This window comes from Giraffa tippelskirchi, chromosome 5, assembly GCF_054371585.1.
Source record: "Giraffa tippelskirchi isolate mGirTip1 chromosome 5, T2T-mGirTip1v1.2.pri, whole genome shotgun sequence".
NCBI classification, from domain to species: Eukaryota; Metazoa; Chordata; class Mammalia; order Artiodactyla; family Giraffidae; genus Giraffa; species Giraffa tippelskirchi.
In genome coordinates this window covers 141022493-141039001 of record NC_137279.1, presented here as the reverse complement: position 1 = coordinate 141039001, position 16509 = coordinate 141022493, and the positions used below count along the sequence as shown (strand labels likewise).

Genomic DNA, 16509 nt, shown 5'->3' with positions numbered 1-16509 from the left:
CAGTCATGAAATTAAAAGATGCCTACTCCTTGAAAGAAATGCTATGACAAACCAGGACAGCATATTCAAAAGCAAAGACATTACCTACTAACAAAGGTCCGTATAGTTAAAGCTATGGTTTTTCCAGTGGTCATGTATGGATGTGAGAGTTGGATCATAATGAAAGTTGAGTGCCGAAGAATTGATGCTTTAGAATTATGGTGCTGGAAAAGACTCTTGAGAGTCCCTTGGACTACAAGGATATCAAACCAGTCTATCCTAAAGGAACTTGGTCCTGAATATTCATTGGAAGGACTGCTGCTGATGCTCCAATACTTTTGGCCACCCTGATGCAAAGAACCGACTCATTGGAAAATACCCTGATTCTGGGAAAGACTGAAGGTAGGAGGAGAAGGGGATGACTGAGGATTATTAGTTGGTTGGATGGCATAACCCACTCAGTGGATGTGAGTTTGAGCAAGCTCTGGGTGTTGGTGATGAACAGGTAAGCTTGGTGTGCTGTAGTCCATGGGGTCTCAAAGAACAGGACATGACCGAGCGACTCAACTGAACTGATTTAACTCTTCCTTCTGATGTGATGTCACATCCTGCCTTGTTTTTAGCTTAATGAGTATGTTTAATATTTTATTTTATAATCTATATTGGATTTTTTGGACCTACCATCTACCTTTTTGCTATTTTGAAATATTTTATGTGTATTTATAACAGCTGGACCATAAAGAAGGCTGAGTGTCAAAGAATTGATGCTTTAAAACTGTGGTGTTGTAGAAGACTCTTGAGAGTCCCTTGGATAGCAAGGAGATCAAACCTGTTGATCCTAAAGAAAATCAACCTTGAACATTCATTGGAAGGATTGATGCTGAAGCTAAAGCTCCAAAACTTTGGCCACCTGACATTAAGAGCCAACTCATTGGAAAAGACCCTGATGCTGGCAAAGATTGAAGGCAAAAAGAGAAGGGGGAGACAAGGCATATTGGTTCGATAGCGTTATTAATTCAGTGGACATGAATTTAAATAAACTCTGGGAGGTAGTGGAGGACATAGGAACCTGATGTGCTACAGTCCATAAGGTTGCAAAGTCAGGCACAACTTATCAACTGAACAATAACACAGTGGATTAGTGTAGGAATGAAAGTACAGTACCAGTTATTTATAATGAATTTATTGATTTATTAATTTTTTAATTCATTAGTTAGTTCTTCTTCCTCCCTCTTCCACTTTTAAGGATCTTTGTGATTACTTTGATCTCACCCATATAATCCACAGTAATCTCTCTATTTTAAAGTCAGTTGCTTGACAAACTTAATTACACCTGTGACCTTAATTCCTCTTTGTCATATAACCTAGCATATCAATAGTTTTTAGGTATTAGGAGATAGAAATCTTTAGGAGTAGAAAGCATTATTCTGCCCATCTCACAGTTCTTCTTTTCCTTAATATATTTTTTTAGTTTTAATATGTGTGTAGTTGTGAGTTTTACTTGTTTTTTCTTTATGATTTATCTTATTTTATATCAACAAACCATATTAAATCATTGTCAACCAGAATGTTGATGACTTTCTACTGAGTTTAATTTATTACTCTACTCTAATTTTTTCAGATAGCTCTTTCTGGTTTAGATGAAGTTACACCATAAAAAAAAGTATTTGTCATATATATATTAAATTTAGAAATGACAGCGAGTATCAGTCCATACACCACAAAAGAGGTCTGACCTTCATTGGGGATTTCTTGTTAGCCATTGTAAATAGAGAAAGTTTGTTAATAGACAATTTGAATTATTTTTAATGAAAGTTATATTTATAGGACATGGTAATTCCATTTAACATCCTGTGAGAGTTTTGATTGTAAGAGTCATTTCGCTCAGGAGTCAATCTTTCATCTATAAGTTCTTCACTTTTATCAAGGGTCTGGCATATAGTAAGCACTAGACCATTAATTACTAAATAAGCCAGTGAATTGGTTAATTTTATATCAAGTCCCAAAGAATACAGTGAGATGAGAAAAAGAAACATATTTTCAAGCATCTTCACAATCTACAGATATCAGAATAGTATGATAAAATGTGAAATATCAAGAATCATAATGCATCTTGCATTCATCATTATTGATTAATTTGCAGACTTGTGTTACAATCAATGACATTTAAAGAATATTATTTCATTTTGTGATGCCAATTTTTTTGTGTGAACTGATTTTGCTTTTGACATAATTATCTGGTTATTTTGTCATTATATCAGCATAAGCCCTTCTTTTCTGCCAGCCAAGTTCCCTTTCTTTTCCAGGAAAGGCATGGGACCCCTTCAGGGGAAGAAATGGGAACAGCTGTCCTATCTCATACTGGTGCCAACTTGAATGTGTTTAGGCCAGTGATACTCCGGACAACTCATACACTAGACCAGAATACTATTGATCTCCATATTAACAATTGTTAAGAAAAATGCATTACATACGTAAGGTCTTCATTTTATTTCTTATGGTAAGCTTCATGGAAGCCAACTGAAAATTCACAATGAAGGGAGACTACTGTCATAAAAAAATGTATTTTATTATCTATGCCAGACTACCAGAGCTATTTTCCACAGCAGTTTTCTCTTCTGAAGCTGAACAGCAGCAAGGTGAGTCATTATTAGAAGCACAGCAAGTTCCTGGATGCAACCAGTTTGGTGAAAAGCTTATTCTAAGGCATTTGATTACATGTAGAGAGGAAAAAAGATGTTGAAAGCAAGCAGGTATCTTTGAAGAGCTTATACACCTAAAGTGATCTCAAAGCAAAAATTTATCTACTTATATTTCTCTGTGGAATTTATAAGACGGCCTGTTCCAGATATATGATATTATAGTAGTCATTCATTCAAAGAGAAGGCTACATATAAAGACTTGAATTCCAGAGAGAATTAAAATATTTTCCTAGGTATGCATAGAACATTAGGTTGAGCTAGAGGTATAATCAGGTCTTCATTTATGAATTATAGTTAAAGGTAAAATTCATAAGAAAAGCATGCAACATTTACTCAGAACTTTTCTGTACTTTTCTTAAAAAGCATTTACCAATTCATTAAGCTCTCTCTCTTTCTTGCTTTCCTGGACCCAAGGGGCCAGTTCTCAGTTATGCACTGATGGAAAGGCCACCTTAAAAAGAGAGGGTTATTAAGAGAATGTTTTTGTTTCAGTGTACAATATTATATAAAATGACTGGAAAATTAGGGGTGCAGAAGAACCAACCTTATTTGCCCTCAAGCATTTAGAATATAAGACTATTTATTGCAACTATTAGCACATGATTCTGAACTGCTGTTTTTTTTTTTTACATTACACATAACTTTCAGGACATAGGTGAATATTTTTGAAGCTATTGAATGCCTGAATAAGATGGATATTTTTCTGTATATATAACTCAAGGAAATAGTTTGATTGAAGAATATTATTACCAAGACTAATAAGAGATACAAAACAAATATGACGTTAATTTCCCTTATGCTATTAGTCTTTATTTCACAGTTTCATTTTCTAATATATTGCCTCACTGCCCTCTCCTGGGAGTAGGGCTGAAAAATCAAAAGATTGATTTGTTTGCACTATAATGTTGAACTTTATAGGCAAAACTTTTGGGAATTGACTTGGCAGTGAACTGATGATGAGTTATTCACTGGAATATAGAATGTCCTATGGAGTGGTAAAATAATACAAGCAACACCATTAACTTTTGCCTCAAACTGTATTCTAAAATTATCCAGACCAGGACAGGAAAAATCCACTGTTTATTGAAATTGATGTGGAATGTGTTTCTATGTGCTTATGTGTGCTCTGGACATTAATTTCTACCAGCACTAAAAATGATACTGAGATTCACTTAACTAGCTACTGGATGTCAGTAATATTCCACTATTAAAATTTTGAAAAAAGATATTACGAGTACAAAATTCCTCACACAAAAAAATCATGCATTAGAAATTTGCATTTATAGAAAGGATTAAATAAAGGCCCATTAAAATAACTTTTATCCAGTCTGCTTATTTTATTTAGTATTTCAGTAATTAAATTAGTTTAGTTTAATCCATCCTAGGCTCAAAGTATTAACAAGATTTTTAAATATTTTATGTTTGGATATTTCAGTTCATATATTGAAAAACACTGAAATCAGGTGAGGAAAAATAAAACAATGTTTCAAATACTTACCTATTTATAATATATCATTTATCTATCTATCTGTCTATCTGTGTGTGTATTAGTTGCTCAGTTGTGTCCAACTCTTTTCAAACCCATGGACTGTAGTTCGCCAGGCTCTCTGTCCATGGGATTCTCTAGGCAAGAATACTGGGGTGTGTTGCCATTCTTTTCTGCACGGGATCTTCCTAATCCAGGGATTGAACCTGGGTCTCATGCATTGCAGACAGATGCTTTACCATCTGAGACACTGGGGAAGCCCATCTAGCTATCTATATCTATTTATCATCTGGATACAACATTTCACATCACTGTTTTCTAATGTTTTCAGTTGTTTTATTTTATTTTTTTTGGCACAGAGCAAATTAAAATTAGTTTATTTAAAGAAATATCTCAGATATTTCATGGCAACTACCCAAAAGAACATTTTATTATATATGTGTTTAATTTCTTACAGAAAAACACTTTGCTTTTAAAAATTAGTTTAAAGTTAAAAATGATTGGCATACTCGATAGCAATGTTGCACTACCTGTTATCCATAAGAAAAAAATATTGCAACACTAAAAGGGATATTAAATAATAAGGAACATGAGTCTATCTGTAAATTTGAGCTCTAGAAAAACAAAACTCATCTAAATTTTTTCATCCTTCCAAGGCCAATTTTCTCTGCCTTGGGTTCAATATCACCAACATTGAAAATCTATGTTCTACAATGGTCATAAAATTTCCAATGCCTCATAATAAAAATTCATTCATTTCTCAAGTTTTACATTTACTTTTAGGTTAAAAAATGACTAATAATTAATTAAACACAAAATTACATTTCTTACTCTTGTTTTCAAAGGCTAATCTGGTACAATAATTAAAAAAGTAAAGTGGGTTATTGATTATTACTTAATGGTTATTTTTGTGATTTCAACATGCTATTTTCATAATAAATTTTGGTTTAGCCACCGCAATTCACTCATGAATAAAAACAGACACATATGCAAATGTAGACACATTACACATTTAAAAAAAGAAAGCTCTTTCTTTACTAAATTGCCTGCTCTTCTTCTAAAATCCTTGTTTCCTTAAATTGTATGAGTATGTGGTTTGTAAATCATGCATAATATATTCTTGTCAATGAATATACTCAGAGTTGTTTTCCCTAGTACTGTAGCCTACACCTTTATTTCTATTAGCATTTTTTTCCTAAGACAAACCATTTCAAGAAAGGGATATACAGAAATCTATCATATTTTCAAACAAGTTACATTTGTAAATGAAGCAAAAATCCTCAGGGAGATTTGATTTTAAAGTATCTAAAGGCCAAATGCGGTTATTTGATTACTGCTGCTGCTGCTAAGTCACTTCAGTCGTGTCCGACTCTGTGCGACCCCATAGACGGCAGCCCACCAGGCTCCCCTGTCCCTGGGATTCTCCAGGCAAGAGTATTGGTTACTGCTGCTGCTGCTGCTAAGTCGCTTCAGTCGTGTCCGACTCTGTGCGACCCCATAGACGGCAGCCCACCAGGCTCCACCATCCCTGGGATTCTCCAGGCAAGACTACTGGAGTGGGTTGCCATTCTATTGGTTGCTAGTTTTAGCTAAAATAAATAAATAAATAAATGACTGCTACATATACAAATGGCTTAAAAGCAAGTATAATTTTAAAAGATACAACCTGCAGAATCTGACCTCATAGTAAACAATTTTCTATACCTGCCTTCAGGTTAAAAAAAAAAAAAAATAAGAGAGACTTAATAGTTCTTAACACTTCAAACACTAGACAACAGAAAGTCAATTCTTATCTCGTATCATTAAAGAATTGCCAATTGTTAAAATAGTGTGGACATTTTTAAAGGAAGAAAGTATTTAAAAATGAAACAAGATCTTATTTAGGACATACCATATAAAGTACAATCCCAATGAATGATACAGTAATATTTTTCATTTAGGAATGACAGCCGACTCCTGAATTTATTTTTTTAGCTGTTTTTTTATAAGGAATACTACATTATATTAAAAACATATACAGCTTTGAATACCTATGAGTGGCTTAAACTGTTCATAATTTTATCCACGTGGGAACAATCGAAACAGTTAGCCTTAGAAAGAAAGATAGTGCTAAGTCGTGTCCAACTCTTGAAACCCCATGAACTGTAGCCCGCCAGGCTCCTCTGTCCATGGAATTCTCCAGGTAAGAATAGTGGAGTAGGTTGCTATTTCCTTCTCCAGGGGATCTTCCTGACCCAGGAATTGAACTCAGGTCTCCCATATTGCAGGCAATTGCTTTACCTTCTGAACTACACAGGAAGCCTCATAATATTCTTTACCAACTGAGCCATCAGGAAAGCCTTATTATCCTTAATTATATGTAATGATGGTGGTGAAAATATGGGTAACTTACATGAAGACTTGATTAAAGAAACAAGTACTTTATGAAGTAAAACCAGTATTCTATGAAGTCTTCATGTTTAGTTTTGTGATCTTATGAAGACATTGTTAGGAGAAAATTTTCATAGTTCTGTCAACTACAAATTGGCAGTTGCCATAGGCACTCGCCATCTACCTCTATGAGGATTAAATTGTGCTATTGCAGCTGCTGATCTCAACAACTACTGAAAGGATTCAGGGTGGAGGGCAGATATGAGGCTGTCACACTCAAGGAAAAACTGGCAGGACAGGTCTTCGGATAATTAGATATTTTAAGGAACTGATTTTATGACCCCAGTTCTTGTATCTCCTCATATCTAAAAAAGTACTAAAATCATTCATGGTGAATGTTCTGTTATCATGTGAATGTTCTGTCATGTGAATGTTTCTGCTAGTCACTGTTCCTTGTGACTAGCAGAAAGCTTCATAAGACTAGTAGAAACTTTCTGGAAAAATATGTGCTTCATTGCATATATTCCCCCTTCACCAAAATCACATTTATACTGACCTTCCCTCTGCTTCTTTGGAGTAATTTCTCAGAGCTATCTGAGGTGCTGTCCCCCAGGCTGCAGTTTTTCATTTTGCCCCAAATATAATTTAACTTGAGGATCTCAAGTTGTGCATTTTTAATTCGACAGATCTCATATTTCTGCACATCTTTTGACAAAGTGTCCCGATCAACTTTTTCTTGCCTATATTATCAAAGAGGCTTCCCTGGTAGCTCAGACAGTAAAGCATCTACTTACAATGCAGGAGAACTGGATTCGACCCCTGGTTCGGGGAGATCCTCTGGAGAAGGAAATGGCAACCCACTCCAGTACTCTTGCCTGGAAAATCCCATGGACTGAGGAGCCTGGTAGGCTACAGTCCATGGGGTCACAAAGAGTTGGACACGACTGAGCGACTTCACTTCACTTTGTATAGCAAACAACCTTGAAAGATAGAGACAGTCCCTCTTGTCTCTTCCTTTCCCACACTCACATTTTAAGTAAATGGAGGAATGGTTAGTGTACTATCCAATGTAACAAAGGAAATGTCTCCTTCTCGAGCAAAGGTTAGGGAGGCTTACTGCCCATTATAAAAGACTGGATTCCTAAACTAACTAAACTAAATCTCTATGAGAATAGGTGTCATCCCCTCTTTACCTCACTCTATGGGAACTAGATTTCGGAAAGTGTATTGTGTTAGTCGTTCAGTTGTATCTAACTCTTTGAGACCCCATGGATTGTAGCCCACCTGTCTCTTTTGTCCACAGAATGCTCTAGGCAAGGATACTGGAGTGAGTTGCAGTTCTCTCCTCCAGGGATCTTCATGACCAAGGGATCAAATCTGGATCTCCTGAATTGCAGGCAGATTTTTTACCGTTGGAGAAAGGCTGAAACACTGCTACTGCTATTGCTATTGAGGTAGACATTGTTAGGCAGTCAGTATAAGGTTGAGGCCTTGATTCTTTTAATTTTAGTTTTCAACTCCAACTTTAACTTCACATAAGCATCTTGTTCCACTAATTGATACCTGTTGTTTAGTTTCCAGGCATTCAGAAGAATGTCCCCCTGGTCTGGAGGACCATAAAACATCCAGACCCATAATAAGACAATCAGTAATTGCTATCCAACTTATCAAGGAAAAAACCCCTGGTGGATCATTAAATCTTAAATATACATCTGGTCCTTAAACAATAGCCTGAGATCATGAGAAAGAGTCACAGGCTGCCAGCTCAATGCCTAAAAAAACCCCCAAGGACTAGGCATCATAAAAAACAAAAAAAAGCCATATAAATGACAAACTGGACATGGTGGATTTTAAAATGATTGATCAAAAATTACATATACCAGGTGCTCCAAACCAACCCAAAATGAACAGATCAATACTGGTAAAGATATAAACTGTTGTTATTTTCACCTTTGAGGGCTTTTCACCCCCTCTCAGTGTCTATGCTGAGAGCTCTGTATCTCTACCTTCTAAAATAAACAGTGCAAGATTTTGCAAGTTTATAAAGTTCAGCTTTAGGCTCTATGAACAAGGACTTGGTTTCCCATTTCATCTGTGGGGGCTCTTCACCCCTTCTAGTGTCTATGCTGAAAATTTTGCATCTCTGTGATCTAAAATAAACTTTGCCTGTGTGAGTGTTTGCGAGTTTACGAAGTTCAGTTTTCAGTTCTGGCAAACAAGAACTTGGTTTCCTATTTCACTGTGAGTAATAAAGGAGTTTTAATGCTGTTAGTATTTCAAGAAATATCCCCCCCTCTCTCCTTCCCCTCTGTATCTCCTTCCTTCACATGCCTATAACATGAAAATTAAGTTGATTCATAATCAGGTCTTAGAGGAAAAATACAGTTTTAATCTCTCTGCCTTGTTCCTGCCTGGTAGATCAGTGTAGTTCAAGTCAACATCACAGGTTAGAGGAGACCCTTAGGGAGAAAAGATTTTCAGATTTCAGAATTGTTGATATTTATTTTACAATATGTGTAGTGCAAAGGTGAAAATGTTAGTTACTCAAGTGTGTCTAACTCTTTGAGACTCCATGGACTATAGCCCTCCAGGTTCCTTTGTCCATGGAATTCTCCAGGCAAAAATACTGGAGTGGATAGCAATTACCTTCTCCAGGGGATCTTCTCAGCCCAGGGATTGAGCCCATGTCTCCTGTACTGCAGGCAGATTTTTTCTCTTCTGAACCACCAGAGAAGCCCCATAATGCAAAGGTAGCATAATGCAAATAATGTGACAGTTTGATCAGGGACCCTTAATTTAATATACTACCATTTCTGCACAATACATGAGTATTCAAACTGTTAAAAAACAAAATTTAACTGAGTCAATTATAGAGATCTTATTGGCCTTATTCAATGATTCATGAACTAGACAGCACCAAATCAAGCAGATAGAAAGGACACCTGAGGAACTGCACAAGATGAAAGACTTTTATAGGCAGAAGAGCTCAGAAATAAGGAAGTTATACTAGCCCTCCAAATAGACTTTTCCTTTTTTTAAAATATTTTTTGCAATGTTATTTTCCTTTATAGGATGTCAGAGGTCTATCAGACAGATTATCTAACTCATGCTGATCAGGAAATTCTTGTCTGAGTAGTTTAAGATTCTGTTTCTGAGAGAGCTGCAACTGTATTAAGTCTAAGTGTGGTGACAAACAGCTTACAGAAGTGGCTATCTTTTGGGTGTGTGGCCTTGTTATTAACAATATGAAGAAATATTTTCACAGCAGTTCCAATCATGTTTTGACTGCAAATTAATTTTCTACAAATTCTGGAAAATATTTGTGGTACTAAGAGTTTTTTGGTTTTGAAATTATTAAAGATTGTAAGCCTTGGATTAAGAAGAAGGGAGGTTGAAATTGACCTGTGCTTGTGCTGAGTTGTCAAGTCTTGTTTGACTCTTTTGAATGACTAGCCCATCATGCTCCTCTGTCAATGGGATTTCCCAGGCAAGAATATTGGAGTAGGTAGCCATTTCCTTCTCCATGAAATAAACATAAGTCTGTTTATATCTGAAGTTCAACCTGGTGGTCAAACCCAACTGTCTAGAGCCACAGTTTACTTTCAGCAACACACTGTTACTTAATTTTCTTCTTTTTAAATCTTTCACATAGAGATGATGGCAAGGATCTAAAAGAGATCTGCTTTTCTATTTTCACTGCCCAAAATACCAGTGTATAGTTTCTCTCACGATTACTTTTTCTCCAATTTAATGGAAAATGGGAAGAGAATCTAAATTTCCTAACTTCTATTATGCATTTTCTTCTACTTTTATTTAGCTACAATTAAAGATCATGTACTTTTTCTCATTTTCTACATTATTGAGCTGTTTCCTTGAAGGAATAGATAATGCTCCCTGCTCTTCAAAGGGAGAGAAATAAGAAAGGACATTAATCTTAGGTGTTCGTTTAAATCCTGTCCTTGGTGACGACCATTCAGATGATAATCTTTCCTGATTTTTCAAGAGTAGAGAGACAAGTGTAAAGAAAAGTCTTAAAATCTTTCCTCCTTTGGATGCCAACATTAATGGTATGTAGTAACTGAGGCCCAGGAAGACTTTTTAAACTAGCTGATACTATTAAGAGAACTGGTTTTGGAAGACATCATTCCATTCCTTGAATTACAAACTCCACAAGCCAATGGGTCAAACTATGCTCATTTATGACTTTGCCAGAGCTCCTAAAATAATTTTATTTTATTTTATAAATCACTCAATAAATTGATGTAGACATAACTATCATTTCACATATTAGGAAAGCAATGTGCTCTAACAGAAATTTGGCATAGAAAAAAACGTTAAAAGAGCATTTTGTTTGTTAAATTATGTAGAAGAGATAGTTTAAAGAAGTTCAAGTTTTTTTTAATTCAGAGAAGATAAGGGTAAAGAATAAGTAGATGGATGTATATTAGTAGAACAAAGTTAATGCAATTTAACACACTAAATAAAATATTAACTTTTTGAAATTATTGCTCTCTACATATTATTATCACTTTTATTTAAGCTGATATCCTGGTCAAGAGCAGTGAGAATTATGCTCTAGCTTTACAATTGCTATGTAAAAATACAGAATTTTTCATAAATTTGAACATTATTTTTGTGCAGGGACAATGCTAATTTTCTCTGTATTATTCCAATTGTAGCATAAGTACTGCTGAAGTGAGCACCAAAGTATATCAAAATGCCAAAATCTAAAAAACTATATCAATGGCTCAAGCAATTTGAGAAAACGATGTAAAATGAACCCAAAATATTGACGTAGTAGGACATTAGATACATTGGTTGTATGGGAACACTTGGCCTTACCTGGTGGTGCTGGTATTAAAGAACACGTCTTCCAATTAAGGAGACATAAGAGTCATGGGTTCAATCCCTCAGTCAGGAAGATCCCTTGGAGGAGGGCATGGAACCAACTCCAGTATTCATGCCTGGAGAATCCCATGACAGAGGAGCCTGGCAGGCTATGGTCCATGTGGTCACAAAGAGTCAGACATGACTGAAGCCACTTAGCACACACATACATGGGAGAACTGCATTTCTGACAGGACAGGAGAGGGGAGTTAATAGCTCATATTTTGATAATAAGAAAAAAACCATGAAAAATGCATGTATATCTTAGCAGAAAATTTTAACAGACCTACATTTAATATCGCTAGAACTAACACCAAAAAAAGACGTCTTATTCATCAGAGGGGACTGTAATGAAAAGTAGGAAGTCAAGAGATACCTGCGGTAATCGAAAGTCTGGCCTTGGATTATAAAATTAAGCAAACCAAAGGATAAAAGAATTTTGCCAAGAGAATGCACTGGTCATTACAAACACCTTCTTTCAACAACACAAGAGATGACTCTACACATGGACATCACACGATGGTCAATAATGAAATCAGACTGATTACATTCTTTGCAGCCAAAGATGGGAAAGCTCTATACAGTCAGCAAAAACAGACTGGGAGATGACTGTGGCTCAGATCATGAACTCCTTATTTGAAACTTCAGACTTACACTGAAGAAAGGAGGGAAAACCACTAGACCATTCAGCTATGACCTAAATCAAATCCCTTATGATTATACAGTGGAAGTGACAAATAGATTCAAGGGATTAGATCTGATAGAGTGCCTGAAGAACTATAGATAGAGGTTTGTAACATTGCACAGAAGGTGGTGATCAAAACCATTCCCAAGAAGAAATGCAAAAAATAAAAATGGTTGTTTGAGGAGGCCTTGGAAATAGCTGAGAAAAGAAGAGAACAAAAGGCAAAGGAGAAAAGGAAAGATATATTCATCTGAATGCAGAATTCCAAAAAACAGCAAGAAGAGACAAGAAAGCCTTTCTAAGTGATCAATGCAAAGAAATAGAGGAAAACAATAGAATGGAAAAGACTAGAGATTTCTTCAAGAAAATATGAGATACCAAGGGAACATGTCATGCAAAGACAGGCACAATAAAGAACAGAAATGATATGGACGTAAAAGAAGCAGAAGATATTAAGAAGAGGTGGCAAGAATACACATAAGAACTATACAAAAAAGATCTTCATGACCCAGATAATCATGATGGTGTGATCACTCACTTGGAGCCAGACATCCTGGAATGCAAAGTAAGGTGGGCCTTAGGAAGCATCATTATGAACAGAGCTAGTGGAGGTGATGGAATGCCAGTTGAACTATTTCAAATCCTGAAAGATGATGCTGTGAAAGTGCCAGCAAATTTGGAAAACTCAGCAGTGGTCATGGCCACAGGAATGGAAAAGATCAGTTTTCATTCCCATTCCAAAGAAAGGCAATGCCAAATAATGTTCAGACTACCACACAATTGTACTCATTTTTTCACACACTAGCAAAGTAATGCACAAAATTCTCAAAGTGAGGCTTCAACAGTATGCGAACTGAGAACTTCCAGATGTTTAAGCTGGATTTTGAAAAGGCAGAGGAGCCAGAGATCAAATTGAAAGTATCCGTTAGATGATAGAAAAAGCAAGAGAACTCCAGAAAAACATCTAATTCTGCTTCATTGACTATGCTAAAGCCTTTGACTGTGTGGATCATAATAAGCTGTGGAAAATTCTTAGAGATGGGTCCACTTTACCTGCCTCCTGAGAAATCTGTATGCAGGTCAGGAAGCAACATTTAGAATTGGACACGGAACACTGGACTTGTTGCAAATTGGGAAAGGAGTAGTCAAGGCTGTATATTGTCACCTTGCTTATATAACTTATATGCAGAGTACATCATGCAGAATTCCAGGCTGGATGAAGCACAAACTGAAATCAAGATTCCTGGGAGAAATATCAATAACCTCAGATATGCAGATGACACCATCCTTATGGCAGAAAGTGAGGAGGAAGTAAAGAGTCTCTTGATGAAGTGAAAGAGAAGAGTGAAAAAGTTGGCTCAAAATTCAACATTCAAAAAACTAAGATCATGGCATCTGGTCTTATCAATTCACGGCAAATAGATGGGGAAAAAATGAAAACAGTGACAGACTTTATATCACCGCAAATGGTGGCTGCAGCCATGAATTTAAAAGACAGTTGCTCCTTGGAAGATCAGGTATGACAAAGCAAGACAGCATATGAAGAAACAGAGATATTACTTTGCCAACAAAGTCCATATTATCAAAGCTATGATTTTTGCAGTAGTCATATATAGATGCGAGAGTTGGACTGTAAAGAAAGCTAAGTGTTGAAGAATTGATGCTTTTGAACTGTGGTGTTGGAGAAGGCTTGAGATCCCCTGGGACTGCAAGAGATCAATCCAGTCAATCTTAAAATTGTGAATATTCATTTGAAAGACTGATGCTGAAGCTGAATCGCCAATACTTTTGCCACCCGATGCAAAGAACTTTTCCAATGGGAAAAGACCCTGCTGCTGGGAAAGACTGAAGGCAGGAGGAGAAGGGGAAGACAGAGGATGAAACAGTTGGATGACATCACCAACTTAATGAACATGAGTTTGAGCAATCTCCTGGAATTGGTTATGGACAGGGAAGCCTGTTGTGATGCATTCCGTGGGGTCACAAATAGTCAGACATGACTGAGCAACTGAAGCGAACTGAGCATTAATATGGAGAAGGTAATGGCAGTCCGCCCCACTATTCTTGCCTGGAAAATTCAATGGATAGAGGAATCTGGCAGGCTGCAATACAAGGGGTTGCAGAGTCAGACAAGACTGAACACACACACATAAATTTTATAATTCATTATTAGAATTGACATTCAACAGAGAATATATTGAAAATTAGAAGTTATTTACCTTAGAGATCACCAACAAGAATAATGGTTTTAAATGTTGACCAAGTGCAGGGCAGAGTGCTAAACGCTTGCATATATTACTCTCATAATAAAACTGTAGTTGAGACTTTTTAAATATTAATTTTACTGATGAAAGATAAAATTTAGAGAAGTTCAGAAATTTATCCAGCATTATAAAGCTAGTAACTGATGGAATGAGGATTCAAAAATATTACTTAATAGTTTTCAAGTCAAGTCTATACAATTATCAGATAGCATCTGTTCTGGGGTTGAGTCTACTTACTGTGTTCAGTCTTTAATGAGGCAATTTTGTGATCCAGGCTTGTGATCTCAAGTCAGTCTTTCTAGTCTGAATCTTTCCCCTGCAGTTACTTAATGTGTGATCTTGAGCTAATGTTTCTAAGGCTCATACTTTTCATCTATAATATGGAAATACTAATAATAATCCCTTATTGTGTCATTTGTGTACTACACTGTAAACCAAGGAAGAGAGGGCAGCAGATAGAAAGCAGATTGTTTTAAGGGTTAATTGCAATAATAGATCTTGTAAAAAATTAAAAACCAAAAACCCACAATAAAACACACCACTTACCATAGTATTAATAATAAAGTTTACTTTTGAAATGTTATCAACTACTGTCCTGTGTGCTTAGTTGCTCAGTTGTGTGACTCTCCAATCCATTGGACTGCAGCCTGCCAAGCTCCTCTTTCCATGAGTTCAGGCAGGAATACTAGAGCAGTTGTCAGTTCCTTTTCCAGGGGATCTTCCCAACCTAGGGATCAAACCCACATTTCCTGTGTCTCCTACATGGCAGGCAGATTATTTACCTGTTGAGCCATCAGGGAACCCCGCTATCAACTGCTACAGTATTCCAAATTCCTAAGGAAGGGAATACAGAGAGGAAAGTCAAGAGAGCCAGGGTAAAAATCCAGAGACACCTTTGTTGAGCAAGTTGGAGGAGAGAAAAAAGCCAGAGAATGAAAAATTAGATAAGGGTCAGCAAGTTTTGGATGTAATTGTGTCACGTTGAAGGAAGCCAAGCAGATGTCAGCAGTGATAATACATACTTCAGTGGGCTTGAGGAAGACATAATGTGAAAAGTAACACTGGGATAAGTGTAAGTGGGGCATAAACGTGTTTGTGTAAGGTTGACTTTTCTAATATGTGAAAATTTACAAAGTGAATCTGAAGAGTTTTTACCTATTTTGAGTGTAAAGTCTATTCTTCTGTGATTTAATCTAAATATTTTCATAAGAATAGCAGTATGCTAATAGCTAGTGTGTAAGACTATCTGACAGAATGGGCTCATAATTATGTTGGTACCCTGATTAAAATGAAACTACGGCTCATTTGATTAAAATGAGAGTTAAAAAAAAAAATAACACAAAGTACTTGTTGCCATTTGTTAATGGCTGTGACATTACCACCACCTTCCTCTTGAAGTTTTCCATCTCCTTAGATTGTTTTTTTTCCCTGATGTTTCACATCTTCAGGAACTTTGCATTGACTGCTCCCACTGTTTGGAATTTTTTTTTCCTACAATCTAGTAATCCTTTCAGTCTTTAAAATTCAACTTAAATGTCACTTCCTTTGAAAATGACACACAAAAAAACAAAGCAACAAAAAGCACACTTTATAATATACCCTTCAGACTATCTCATGTTCCCCTGATATATATTTATTGCTCCCTATATATTTGTTTGTTGCATGATCAAATTGTAATTAAAAGCAAAGATCTGTAATGTTTTGCTGTCTTCATTCTGATTAGAAATAAAAGTTCACATGTATAGGAACAGTATCTGTTCTTCAATGACCCTCCAGTTCCTTGCATTTGCTACTATCTATGGAGAAACAGAAAAAGACATTCCCTTGGGCTGAGAGTCTTTTCATCATATTGGCATCTCAAAAATACAGCTTAGGGTCAAGCACATAAATTGTTGAATTTATCCATAAATGATGTCTCACTTTCCCCAACTTTAACATCCCACATTTGCATGGAGTAGCATTGGTTTGGTAGGTAGTACTCTGCTAGATATTATAAGTCCATACCCTTCAGGAGTTCATCATTTAGTTGAGAAAAACATAAAGCCACATGTGGGACAAAACAGATGATCAAAATAAAAATAAAGACAAAGAAAATACATTATATTTCAGCATTTGTGAGGTTAAAACCTGCTACTT

The 16509-nt window shown here is 36.1% G+C and overlaps 1 non-coding gene across 1 annotated transcript; it reads right to left on the bottom strand.

Annotated features, from left to right (window-relative positions):
• Positions 1-11133: 11133 nt before the first annotated feature.
• LOC145508056 (U6 spliceosomal RNA) lies at positions 11134-11240 on the bottom strand. The gene has a single exon (XR_014055324.1). It is a non-coding gene; the product is annotated as a U6 spliceosomal RNA (small nuclear RNA).
• Positions 11241-16509: the final 5269 nt, after the last annotated feature.